This window comes from Hyaena hyaena, unplaced genomic scaffold (genome assembly GCF_003009895.1).
Source record: "Hyaena hyaena isolate Hyena2069 unplaced genomic scaffold, ASM300989v1 scaffold_154, whole genome shotgun sequence".
NCBI classification, from domain to species: Eukaryota; Metazoa; Chordata; class Mammalia; order Carnivora; family Hyaenidae; genus Hyaena; species Hyaena hyaena.
In genome coordinates, this window is record NW_024080786.1 from 2,540,752 (window position 1) to 2,555,718 (window position 14,967).

Here is a 14,967-nt window from a genome sequence, read left to right on the forward strand (position 1 = left end):
CAGGGCCTGCTGGGGAGCCTCTCTTTCTCTCTTTTTCTCAAAATAAATAAATAAACATTTAAAAAGAAGTAGGAACTCTGTTTAGGTGACTGTACTCTGTGCATATTAAAAAACTAATATATATTAAAAAAAAAAAAAAGGGGGGCGCCTGGGTGGCTTAGTCGGTTAAGCGTCCGACTTTCACTTGGGTCATGATCTCGCGGTGCGTGGGTTTGAGCCCCGCGTCGGGCTCTGTGCTGACTGCCAGCTCAGAGCCTGGAGCCTATTTCAGAGTCTGTATCTCCCTCTCTCTCTGACCCTCCCCTGCTCACGCTGTCTCTCTCTCTCTCCTAGAAATAAATAAAAATATTAAAAAAAAAAAACTAATATAAAGATAGTAACATTGCTAAGAATCTATTTAAAGGGCTGTATTTCTTTCCCTATCATCATTCTTGTTCTTGGGGGGAAAAAGCAAGATGAAGTGAAATACTGAATTCTAAATGAGTTCCCGCAATCTTTTCCTCTTTCAAACCCAGCTTACGTTAAATGGCCAATTACTGGCTCTACCTGGCAAAGGCTATAAATATAAAGATAAGGCTCCCTGAGATTCCCAAGGTGGAAAGAGGAAGCTGGACAATATCCTCTCACCAAATACATGTAAATTGGAGAAGAAATCATTGCATGCAAAGAAATTAGTAAGAAATTAATTATAAGATAGTATAGTATAGTAAAACTTTAAAAAAAATTACACACCAGATTTCAAAGACACCAAACATATCAATAACTTGTCATATTGACTGCATGTCAATATTATTAAAATTAACTTCACCATTTTTTACATTTTTTAATTATAATTTCTTATAATTATAATTTAAAAGTTTAAAAGGGTGAAGTTATTTATATTAATTATATTAATTTCTTATTAATTATTAATACAATTACTAATATAATCAATTATTAATATCATTAATTTCTTATAATTATAATAACAAATTATACTAACAAATTATAAATTTGTTATTAGAACAGAGAGTTGTAGGACAGTCTTGCCTTTCCCCACAGCCTTCCTTTCTCCCCTCAGCACCACAGAGGGACACACAGACTCTCACACATATTTACTTACACACGCACGCACATGTTTAGCATGCTACATTCTATGTTTGCTCCATTAAAGTTTCTTAGAAATGCAAGTAACACTTTATTGCAGAAGCGACCACATAAACTACATAAACAACATAAACAAAACACTATGAGAATAATCAAGGAAATAACTTCTTTAACAAAATCTACTAATTTAGTTATCTGAAAGTAATTTCCTTAGCTAAATCATGCTGGCAAAACCATCCTAATTAGAACAGCTTAAAAATCAAACATTTTACAGAGATAGAAATTGATCTCTGACAACTCCTGAATTCTAGGCCAAAGCTATCTTCTTATTGTTTTAATACAAAATTCTAGAGAATTTTATTTGAATCATTTGTGAATGCCTTACATTGGTATTTAAATTAGAAAATTGCTCAGTTTTAAAAATCAGAATAATGTCCATTTAAAACAAAAACCCAAGGGTCTAAAGTAAAAAAGGAAAGTCACCCATCTCTCCCTCACCAATTCTATTCTTCAAAAATCTATCAATAATTTAATGTATCTTCTTCTAATTCCTAGGAGTATATTATTGTAGAGTTTGAGCTGTCCACTACTGTAGACACTAGCCCATGTGGCTATTAAATACTTGAAATGTGGTTAGTCCAAATGGAGATGTGCTCTAAGTACAAATTACACACCAGGGTGCCTGGGTGGCTCAGTCGGTTAAACGTCCGACTTCGGCTCAGGTCATGATCTCACGGTTCATGGGTTCAAGTCCTGCATCAGGCTCTGTGCTGACAGCTAGCTCAGAGCCTGGAGCCTGTTTCAGATTCTGTATCTCCCTCTCTCTCTGACCCTCCCTGCTCCTTCTCTCTCTCTCTCTCAGAAATAAATAAAACATTAAAAAAAATTACACACCAGATTTCAAAGACACCAAACATATCAATAACTTGTCATACTGACTGCATGTCAATATTATTAAAATTAACTTCACCTTTTTTTTTTTTTACTTTTTTTAATGTGACTATTACAAAATGTTAAATTACAGATGTAGCTATATTTATGGCTAACATTATATTTCTACTGGTCAACATTGATACAATGCAAACTTTAGAGTCAGACTTGCCTTACTGACTACAACTCTCAACTATCTCTGCGACCAGCTGTGTAACATTGGACAAATTTTCTAACATCTCTATACCCATTTCCGACTTGTTTTAAGAATTAAATGACATTACTCGCATAAAGCACTTAGCACACAGCCTGACACAAAGTAAGTGCTCAATAAATATTTGACAGCAACAAAAGAACAGAAACTATAAACTAATTCTTTTAAAAATCACTATATGGCACCTGTCTCTTCAGGCACTATATATTTATTGTGCCGAGCAGGTACTCTGAAAAACAATGTACACTAACCATTTGAATTTTCTCTCTCTCACACACACAAATACATAGATCTTAAACATGTTTAATATACAGATTCTAAACATTCAGATCTAAAAATATATGAAAGCTGTGTGGTGTGGTGAAAGACTGGAAAGAAAAAGCATTTTAGAGAATAAAGATGTCTAATTTGCTAGCTACGTACCTTAGAAAAATGACTTAACCTTTCACTATCAATATGTTCATCTATAAAACTGGGATAACACCAATCCTGCAGAACTGTTAAGACTAAATAGAACAAATTAGATATAACCTACCATAGTACCTAACATATACCAGGTGCTTAATAATCATTTCCCATCTCCTGGAAATTATAATAAAATGCCAACAATGCAGACACAGGTTAATGACATTTTCACCTGCTTGCTATGTCACAACTGCCCACGCCTGTTCATACTTTGAAGAGATAGATTTAAAAGATGCTAATACCACAATCATACAGATTTCCTACATTTTATCCCTTGTATGAACTGTAGTTATGAAACTGTACTACTGTATAACAGTATAAGTAAATACTCCAGAAAAGCTAAATACTTCCAGGAAAAAAAAATAATCTAACTCTATGGCTTTTGTTTCTATTAAGAGTTATAAAGAGGGTAGAAGACTGCTTCCAAATTACCGCCTTTTATACAAACTAAGGAAAAACACTGCACATCGGCTGTGCCCTGGGTCTCTTTTACAAAGGTACAATAAAAGTCAATTTAGAGCTAGGAAAGGGTATCTCTTCTGATATATACCAGATACATATGAAATTAGACAAGCTATAATTTTTTTCTCTTTGCCTCAGCTGCCATGATGCTCAGCAGTAAGATTTATTCTCAATTTCAATGTTTTATTTGGCAACACTTATGTGTTACCATGGACCTAGGCTTTTCACCATCCAACCACCCCATTCCCTTTAATTCTCATTCTTTAGTTAAAATTCCTTTCAGAAGTCAGCAGAAGAAAATAATAAATAGAACTGAAGTTCACAAAGAATTCAAACAAATACACAGGTAGAAAACTTGAACAGGCAACTGAAGCCTCGAACTCATTTCCACCATTAACACAAGTATCACACATACACACGCAGGCACACACATACCAATTGAGCCGAATATAATCAAATGTATTTGAAGTTTTCTTTTCTATAGCTATAGATGATTACATACTTTATAATTAACATTTCTATAAATCAGAAATTCCATTATGTTTCTAAATTGGGAACAAAACTGTCCCACAGCTCAGAAAGCAGAACTCTTGTTTCTACCCTACACAGTCGTATCTCTAAGTACCTGTTGAGAAACTTGAATGAGTTTTATCTATAAATAGCTTAACAGTAGGTGCAATGATACTGCCAAAGGAGCTGTCCTTCGGATAACACACAAATGCCTTAGCTTCTTGTTGAAATATCACTTCAAAACTTCTAATGCCAAGGGTGCCTGGGTGGCTCAGTCGGTTAAGGTTAAGCGTCCGACTTCGGCTCAGGTCATGATCTCACAGTTCGTGGGTTCAAGCCCTGCGTCAGGCTCTGTGCTGACAGCTGGCTCATAGCCTGGAGCCTGTTTCAGATTCTGTATCTCCCTCTCTCTCTGACCCTCCCCTGATCATTCTCTCTCTCTCTCTCTCTCTCAGAAATAAATAAAACATTAAAAAAAAAAACTTCTAATGCCAGCTTAGAAAAGCTAAGGATTCAGTGAAATCAATAGCCTCGTCATGTCAAAGCTTTAAACACCTAACAGTAGGAAGTTACATTGCTTTTAAAAATTGGTAAAAAAAAAAACAAATCACGTTGACTCACTAAACTGTAGTGAAAAAAATTAATCATTTTTCTAAATAAAACCCCTGTTATAAGAAGTTACCGCATGTATGAATTTTAAAAGAATTTGTTTATCAAAAGATGGCTGCTGTTTTTCCTATTCTATTTTGAATCTTTGGCAGTCTTATTTGAGAAGTCTGTTTATAGGAGATTTAAGAAAAGCTTATCATTAAGTTCTATCCCTTCTTCATAAAGCCTCTCATATTTGCTTTTCTCTTCAACTGACAGTTCTCTGAAATCTAGCCCCCACTACTTCCTCCACGAAAACCTCTGGTTGTTCTTTTCGCCCCAAACTTCTTCCCTCTCAAATTCACCCACGGCGTGTTGATAAGCAGTTGCCAAAGCATCAGCTCTGTTTACTAAGTGCTATAATCCTGTACGTCAGCTCTAAAGTGAATAAAATTCAAATTTCTGACTTAACAAATTACAAATGGTCAATGCCAATATTCAACACGGCTGAATCTCACAGGCATTACACTGAAAGAAAGGAGGAAGGCACAAAAGAATATAGAATATATGATTACATTTATATGAAGGTCAAGAAAATCCAAACATAATCAATGACGATTAAAGTGAGAACAGTGATTATACTAAGTGGGGAACTATCTGAGAAGAGTGACACAAATGTTCTATACCTCGAACTACATGATGCTTACACAAATGTATACATGTGCACAAACGCATCCAGATCTCAAAAAAAGAAAAAGAAACTAGAAGAAAACAGTTGTGAATATTTGCCTGATCATAAGATAAGAATTTGCTAAGTATAAATCAAAGGAAAAGATTGATAAAAACTATATTTCAAAATATTTCAAAGATGACACATATAATATATTCTCAAGTACCTGTACTGCGTAAACAACTCTAGAACAAAGATCAGCAAATTAAAGCTATGTCCTAGTTTTGTTTGACCCCAGAGCTAAGAACAATTTTTATATTTTTAAAGCACTACAAATAGGAAGAGAGAGAGAGGGAGAGAGAGAGAGGGAGGGAGAGAAACATCCAATAGAGTAAAATATCTATTTGGGCCACTAAATAAAAATGTTCCCAATCCTTGCTCTAATAAATAACACAAGAAATTAATAAATGTCATTATTTATGAAGGCAAAACAGAGGAATCCAAGTGTGGGTAGGATACTCTGGTTTCTCTTCAGATCAAATAATCTTTCTCCTTTTACCAAGTGTGGGTAGGTATAAGATTCCTCAATGTATACCCAATGTTGTATCAATTTTCTTTTTGAAGCATTTAAATAGTTCACCTATTCCAATCTGAGACCTATCTAAAATTATTCAAAAACTAAAAATTTTAAAGCAAGGGATGAAGGGGGAGAATTTGGATATATCTGATAGAATTCTAACTGTATATGCCCTTTGGCCTAGTAATTCCACTTCTAGAAATATCTCTTAGAGAAGTACCCCAGACATGCACCAAAAAGAAGCCATACAATAACGTCCATTAGTAACATTCTCTGCCAGTAAAAAAATCAGAAATGACAAATGTCCATATATTGTGCTAAGTGCAATGTAAGTCATGCAAAGAAAGAAAAATATTGTATAATCTTGCTTATCTGTGGAATTTAAAAATGCTGAACTCATACAAACAGAGTACACCTGTGTGTCCAAGAGACTGGGGTGGGGGAAATGGGGAGGTGCTAGTCAAGGGTACAAACTTTCAGTTATGAGTAAGGTCTACAGATCTAATGTACAGCATGGTAACTATAGTTAACAGTGGTATACTACGGAAGTTACTAAAAGAGTAGATCTTAAATATTCTCACCACACCAAAAAGTTAATCAGTGAGGTGATGGATGTGTTAACTAACCTTACTGTGGTAATCATTTCACATAAATAAGTAAGTGTATCAAATCATCATACTGTACACCATAAACTCACACAATGTTGTATGTCAATTATATGTCAATGAAGCTGGGGAAATAAAAACAATGCCCAAAACAGGAACTACTTCAATAAACTCTGGTACTTCCATATTATGGATAATGACATAGCAGTTAGAAAACAATGAAGCATGAAATCAGCCAGTCACAAAAAGACAAATATTGTATGATTCTACTTTATATGAGATACCTAGAGTAGTCAAATTCAGAGAAAAGTAGAAAGGTGGCCGCCAGGGACTGGGTGAGGAAGGAATTGGAAGTCATTATTTAATGGGTATGGAGTTGCAGTTTGGGATGATGGAGAAAGTTGTGGGAATAGATGGTAATAATGGTTGCACAATATGTGAATGTACTATACGCCACTGACCTGAACATTTAAAGACGGTTATAATTGTAAATTTTATTTTATACATGTTATCTTAATAAAAAAATTTTTAATGAAAAAAATGCTGAAATTAAAAATCTATATTCATCAAAAAAAAACCACATCAAGGTAGCAACATTAAAAATAAGTCTATATGTTTTGACATATAAGAATGATCTCTTAAACACCAAATAATTTAAGTGTAGTATTACAACCCCCATTTTACATGAGAAAAATGAATTTCAAAGACTTAGTATTACTTTTTCACAACTGAATATAGCTAGAAAATGAGGACTGATATTCACATTCAGTTTTGTGATTCCAAAATGCACACTCTTTCCCCTTTAAGCACTAGACTAAAATGCAAAAAAATAAAATAATTCCATTATGCTAACATGATGATTGTTTCCTTTCATTATTATCTTTACTATTACTTAACCAATAACTAATTTTTAAGGTACCATTCTGAAGAGCACATCCTAAACATCAAACACTTGCATTTCTGCCCCAAAGTAACTGAAGACTAGGGTTTTGTTCCAAATTTTAAAAAGTGCTTTCAGGGACACCTGGCTGGCTCAGTTGGTAGAGCATGCAACTACTGATCTTAGGGTCCTGAGGTCAAGCACCATGTTTGGCATAGAGCTTTATTTTATTTAATTAATTTTTAAAAATAAAAAAATTAAAAAGCTCCTTCAGCTTACATAAATAACCAGCCTATTAATGAAATGTGGTAATGAGCGTCAACAAATTTAAAAAATTGTGTTTAGCTTTTTATAATAGATGTTCACAACAAAATCTCCCATAAAAGTGGTATGTACTAAGTATAATGGATATCTATTTTATTTTCAAAAGTAGTTAATCTATTAAAGAACTTTTAGAATGTTAATTTCCAGTTTTTTTTTCAGACACCAGAAACTGTTATTTTTCTTTCTCAATGGTAAGGTCAGTAAAAAGAAAATAAAAGTTAAAAAATATATTCACAGACAATTCATAAAGAATTTCTGATCTACAGTTACTATTACATAATTAGCAATGGGCATAACCATAGCTATTCAGAGTTGTTTACCCAAAATGAGTGGCAATTATGCGAAAAATATGGAGAATTTTTTTTTCACTTTTAAAATATCATATAACCCAGGGACGCCTGGGTGACTCAGTAGGTTAAACGTCCAACTTTGGCTCAAGACATGATATCCCCGGTTGGTGGGTTTGAGCCTCGTGTCGGGCTCTGTGCTGACAGCTCAGAGCCTGGAGCCTGCTTCAGCTTCTGTGTTTCCCTCTCTCTCTTCCCCTCCCCTGCTCGCACTCTGTCTCTCTCTCTCAAAAAATAAATAAGCATTAAAAAAAATTTTAAGTAATAATAAAATAAAAAAATCATATAAACCATTAGAATATGTTCTCTGTGGCTCAAAAAACTCAAAAGCAGTCAGCTAAAGAATATTACAACTTGTCAACTATACTTCAATAACAAAGAAAGAAACAAGGAAGGAAAGAAGAAAGGGAAGGAGAGAAGGAGGAAGAAAGGAAGGTGCACGATAGGTAGAGCTAGGAGACAGATACAGTGAGTGCAAGAAAAAATTTCTGCATAATTTCAAACCTTCAAGATACTTGGGGGATGTGGGGGACAATTAGGTAGGAGAATAATTACTTAAAACATCACCAACATTCAGTTTGACACTCAGACCAAAGAAAAGAATATATATTTCAGAGAAATAACTATCCTACTGCTTATAGATTTTTAAGTGCTGCCAGCCTCATCATTTCAGGCAGACCTGAATTCAAATCATAGCTCTGGTGGCTCATCAGTTTCATAAATTATGGCCTAATTTCCTAGTCTCTTTAAGCCTCCTCGGTTTTCTCATCTTTAAAACAGACATATTCCCTCCCATACAGGACTGCTATGAACAAAGTACACATCACATTAAGTCACATTGTCGATTATTACATGTTAGCTTCACACAACATACAAAAAAGAAGTTACCATCTAAAAGATAAATGAAAGCTGCTACAGATATTGCCAGGATCTTGGATACTGATCACTTGTCTATTTATTCCCTCATAAATAAAAAAAATGAAAATACCAGAAGAAAGAATGTGTGAGAGTAAACCTGAATGCATTCTCTTTTCAACATGTTTTTGTCATCTTTGTTACTAAAATCCTTAATCACACAATGTTTTTCTCTTTAAAAAAGTCATCCTTTCCCTTTAGGAATTTACAAAGCAAATAATTTTCCATTGCTTTTTATTATGTAATATGAGTACATTTCAAACTGCTTGACCTAGAACTGATAAACTTCAAGGCAACTTCCCTGGAATTTAGACAACTTTCAAAGTGGGTCCATAGACAAAAAGTTTCAGGAGCTCACAGACTAACAAAAATTTTTGTGATTTAAAAAAAAAGACTTCTTTATTTGCATTGATAATTATCAGAATAGATTAATGGACTAAACGAACATAGAGCAAGGACTTTGTAACCAGAACTAAGTTTAAAATCTGCTTCTACCTATTACTAGTATTACTAGCAATGTAATTAATCTCCGGCAGGTACTGTAACTCCTCTACTCTTTGGATTCCTCCTTTACAATAAGAAGATAATTAACAGTATCTATTCTTCTAGAGGTATTAATAGGAATAAATGAGTTCATGTTTGTACTGGGTTTAGGATACTGTATCTTTGTTAAAATAAAAGTGCCTAGACCTTAGTTTTAGTTAGCATTTCTCAAACTGATCCACAACAAAACCTCAGAGATAATACTCTTTTCCCCCTAATTTCAATTATAATCCTTTATCCTTTCATGGAAGTATATTATATATAAAATACATAAGAACATATGAGGTAAGGTCTCTGTGTTGAAAGATAATTTACCTCTGATATTTATTTCTCATCTAAAGTTGATCCTCTGTGATGTCATAAATAGCTAGTTATAAAAATAACTAAATTACATTAAAAAGATTGCAAGGAAGCCAAAACAGATTAATTTCAACTGAAATACAATTTTTGTGGCATTTTTTGTGTCAGTATTGAATGTTCACTCAAGCAACACAAGCACAGAGAATTAAAAAAAAAAAAAAAGAAATCCTTCAAAGTCAACTATTAGTTTGTTTTGTTTAATAGCTTGAAGAGACAGGCCATACAAAGAGGTATGAAGCCTAAAAATATGTATGAATGTTTCTTTGAGTTACACTTAACATATATCTAACATTCTGGAACTTCCAGCACAATAAACAGCACCTTATTTTCAGGCATAAGATGAACATTATCTTTTTTTTTTTTTTTTAATGTTTTACTTTTTTCTGAAAGAGAGAGAGAGAGAGCGTGAGCAGGGCAGGGTCAGAGAGAGAGGGAGACACAGAATCAGAAGCAGGCTCCAGGCTCTGAGCTAGCTGTCAGCACAGAGCCCGACGTGGGGCTCGAACCCATGAACCATGAGATCATGACCTGAGCCGAAGTCGGACGCTTAACCAACTGAGCCACCCAGGCACCCCAACATTAGGTATCTTAGAATCACAACTCTGCTAACTACAATTATGAACTTCAAGCTCTTCCCAACTCTACTTCTATGTAAACCTGTATTAAGAGAGGACTGACAGTAGCACAAGTAACAGCCTACCAAACCATGCTCTCCTGCCCCCACATACAACCCATCACTCTCATTCACAGGACTTTTAAAACTAGACCTAGTGTCCTTGTTTCTTCCTACCTGCAACAAAACATTCTAAACGGATAGTATGTCTTAGATATACATATTCGACTACCTTGGCAGTGAAGAAGTAACTGAAAAGACAAAAGGGCTTTCAAAAGTAATCTCGTTAAAATTTGCCTAAATTACTTTACAAATTTTTGCAATAGCTATTTTCTCTTAAAGTTTACTTGAAAGTCCTCTAGGAGTGGGTGGCTCAGTTAGTTAAGCATCTGACTCCCGGATTCGGGTCATGATCTCATGATTCAATGAGCTTAAGCCCCTCACCTACAGTGCAGAGCCTGCTTAGTTAGGATGCTCTCTCTCCTTCTACCCTGCTTGTTCTCTCTCAAAATAAATAAATAAACTGAAAAAATTATTAAAAATAAATAAATAAATAGAATCCTCTAAATGATTTGTCTCACTTGTTAAAAAGTCACTTATTTAAAAAATTAATGTGTCATCCTAATGTATTATATTTTGGTTCCCTCAGCTGATAATTTATGCATTAAATTTATAAAAACCTTATTCTTATCTCACATTTACCCCTTCCTCCTCCAACTCATGTTTTCAGGGAAAATTAAATCTTCAAGTTACCTTTAATCCTATTAAAAACTCTATTTAAAAAGGTTTTGCTTTAGTCAGCATGTATTAATAATGCTTTTCAAGTTAAGAGCTTTCTTTTACATTATGAGCGTACTCAATCATAAACTTAACCCAAGCAGAATATATATTACATTTAACAAACAACAGTACATGTATTTTCCCCTATCAACAGACCTGACAGATGATTTTATATTCCACTATTTTTAAGTATTAATAGAAGTTTTTAAAGATCCCCTATCTTGTTTAATGAATATACAGAAAGCAAATTGAGAAAGGTACATTCCAGGTGCTAGACAGAGACCAGAAATCTACTAGCAGTGAATCCATCAAAACCCTTTACTGACTTTCTACTTGAGAGAATCATCAAACCCTATGTATTTTCAGCAACACAAATGGCTGGAAACAAAATACTCTACCTAGACACATACTTACAAAAACATGCACACATTATAATTTAACCCATATCCCCCAACTGCTACTCCATGAAGCTCTGGCATAGGCTTCAAGAGTAAGAGCTACCTTTACAATGGACTATTACTCAACCATAAAAAAGAACGGAATCTTGCCTTTTGCAACAACACAGAGCTAAAGAGCATAAAACTAAGTGAAATTAAGTCAGTCAGAGTAAAACAAATAAATACCATATGATTTCACTCATATGTGGAATTTAAGAATAAATTTAAAAAGGAAAAACAGAAGAGACAAAGGAAGAAACAGATTCTTTTTTTTAATTTTTTTAAATGTTTTATTTATTTCTGAGAGAGAGAGCGTGAGCAGGGGAGGGTCAGAGAGAGAAGGAGACACAGAATCTGAAGTACGCTCCAGGCTCTGAGCTAGCTGTCAGCAAAGAGCCCGACACGGGGCTTGAACCCACAAACCGTGAGATCATGACCTGACCCAAAGTCGGACGCTCAATTGACTGAGCCACCCAGGCACCCCACAAGAAACAGATTCTTAACGATAAAGAACTGATGGGTTACCAGAGGGAAGTGGGGGGATGGGTGAAATAGGTAAAGGGGATTAAGGGGATACTTCTGATGAGCACTGGGTGATGTATGGAATTGCTGAATCACTGTATTGTACATCTGAAACTAACATAACACTGTATGAAAAATACACTGGAATTAAAATAAGAATTAAATATATATATATACACACACACACACACACATACACACAAAATAAAAGCTACATTTAATTCTCAGAAAATGAGGTACCTTTTCCATTCCATACACTGTCAAAGTTTTCCCTCAAACATCTATTTCTTCCAGAGATTTGACAACATAGAGTTAGAGTTAATGCTATGGTTATGACAGAAAGAATGTGGGAGGAAGGACTGATGCCATAAAAAGTTGGTTTAGTCACAGGGACACCCTTCAGTTACGTGACTTGAGCAAATCATTTTACCTCTCTAAGCTTTGGTTTTCTCACTTGAAAATGAGGATGACCATAAGGAATACACATCTCACTGGGTTGTTTGATGATCAAGACTTCACAATTTTAAAAGCACTAAAGAAACAAAGTGCTATACAGATACTCATTATTATCATAAGCTGGACCTACTTGTTTGGCCAGATAGGTCTTTTGGTAGTTCTAGGGTGTTTGTATCATAACGTACAATCCTGCATGCTGCTGGAGGTGCTGAGGCAAATAAACCATGAGATGCTAAAAACTTCTCCCTGAAGTCAAGTGTCTGGAGCTGCACTGTGTACCAAAGGCCCCCAAGTTCCTCATTCTTTGCCACGAGAGCTCTTGGGTAGAAAAGTCTGATAAATACAGTATTCTTACCATTTTCATAACATTCTATATTTCCAGGCACTTTATATTTTACAGACAAGCAGTTGTGCCCATTAGTTCAAGACTTAAATTTTGAAATTTTAAAAATGTTAAGAATTTTTATTTTATTTATTTATTTTTTTAATTTATTTCTAGGAGAGAGAGAGACAGCGTGAGCAGGGGAGGGTCGGAGAGAGAGGGAGTCACAAACTGAAACAGGCTCCAGGCTCTGAGCTGGCAGTCAGCATAGAGCCCGACGGGGGCTCGAACCCACGAACCGCGAGATCATGACCTAAGCGGAAGTCGGACGCTTAACCGACTGAGCCACCCAGGCGCCCCTTGTTAAGAATTTTTAAAAAGCAAGGGACGCCTGGGTAGCTCAGTCGGTTAAGCATCCAACTTCCGCTCAGGTCACAATCACACGGTTCGTGGGTTCGAGCCCCGCGTCGGGCTCTGTGCTGACAGCTAGCTCAGAGCCTGAGCCTGCTTCAGATTCTGCGTCTCCCTCTCTCTCACTGACCCTCCCCTGCTCACGCTGCCTCTCTCTCTCAGAAACAAATAAAACATTAAAAAAAAATTTTTTTAAGAATTTTTAAAAAGCAGACTTTGAAAGAAAAGAGAGTAGTATTTCCCAAAACACCAAGAATGAAAGAAACACTGTGTTATTTAAAAACACTTAAAAGATCCATAAACAGGAAGAATGAGATCAAAGAAAACTGAAAAAGAACAAAAAATACTGAAAACCAACCACCCTGGAATAACTTCAGCCCCTCGTAGGTTCCAGAAACATGTCTGATAGATGGGCCCAGAGGATATGTTAATAATACCATTAGCTTTCATCTGTAAACTTCTTTCCAAAATGAAATAAAACACTGCCCATTCCTATTCTTTCACTGATATAACATTCACAAAAAGACAAAACTCAAGTGATGAAGAGCTGATCAACAGCTGTCAGGTTTCAAGGTGACAAGTGTGTGATTATAAAGGGAGAGTCTAAGAGGCTTTTTGAGGTGAAGTGTTCTGCCCCCTGTGCAACAGTGGTTACACAAATCTACACATGTGATGAAACTCAGCACAGGTCTATGCCAAGATAAGTCAATTTTACTATACGGTAACTTAAAAACTAGAATACACATACTCCTGAACTTTACAAATGAAACTTTTTAAAAATGTTTTGCCCAAGGGTACCTGGGTGGCTTGGTCAGTTAAGCGTCCACCTCTTGACTTTTTTAACGTTAAGTCATTTATTTTAAGTCAAATATCCCTTTCTTTTCTTCTTTTTAATGTTGATTTATTTTTAATAGAGAGAAACAGAGTTTGGGTGGGGTAGGGGCAGAGAGAGGGAGACATAGAATCCTAAGCAGGCTCCAGGTTCCAAGCTGTCATCAGAGCCCAACACGAGGCTCGAACTCACAAACCGCAAGATCAAGACCTGAGCTGAAGTCAAATGCTTAACCCACTGAGCCACCCAGACACCTCTAAATATCCCTTTCTAAGCACACACTCCATTATACTCAGCATATCTATTCTTGAACGTCCTCAGGTAATCAGATCCATGACTCTTCCATTTTTCAGTCCTCTCCTATGTTCCCTCCTACCCCATGTTAAGCTCTATTCCACCCATCAGTTCAGTCCCTCTCCTACCCAAAACTTCAGTTCTCTTGCCCCCATCTTCCTGTCACACCTGCCTGATCAATCCTGCTTCCTTAAAGACATCTTCTATCTGGAGGTCCTAGGTTCAAAAATTCAAAACATCTGTCCCAAACTGACCTCATCAACTCTCTCCCAAGACTTGCTGGTCCTTCTACACTCAACATCTCAGTGAATGTCATCAAGATTCATTCAACTGGCCCAGTCCAAAAACCCAGGAGTCACACTTGATTCCAAATCTCTTCGAAACCCTCACATCAGTCACCACAACCAGTAAAAAGTCAAAGTGTCAGGAAAATAAAGTCCCTCGCCAATGTAAGGCTTTAAGTAACACTACTCTACCTTATTCAATTCCACCCCACCTTCCCTCCCAGCTCCCCAGCAACCCAATGATAACCCTATTCTTCACCTCAAACCCTTCCAGAAGGGGTCTACATACCTCCACCCAATTAAATCAGTGCTTCTCCAACTATCTGTGGTGGACTTTTGTAAAATACAATAAAAATGAATTACTAGGCAAATGAATTTGTTTAAAAACATACAAAAATACTAGCATAATTTATTAGACTCAAATAACAAATTTCTCAGTCAAATGGCTATCAAATTTCCTAAATGCTCATTTATAATTGCTATAGTTATCTAGTCTTGGACCAGAAACAAACAAAAGCACTAAATCAGACCACAATTGGC

The 14,967-nt window shown here is 35.7% G+C and overlaps 1 protein-coding gene across 2 annotated transcripts in view; it reads right to left on the minus strand.

Moving 5' to 3' along the window:
• Positions 1–14,967, minus strand: part of OLA1 (Obg like ATPase 1) — a 162,400-nt gene that overhangs the window by 129,844 nt on the left and 17,589 nt on the right. The window lies entirely within an intron of this gene.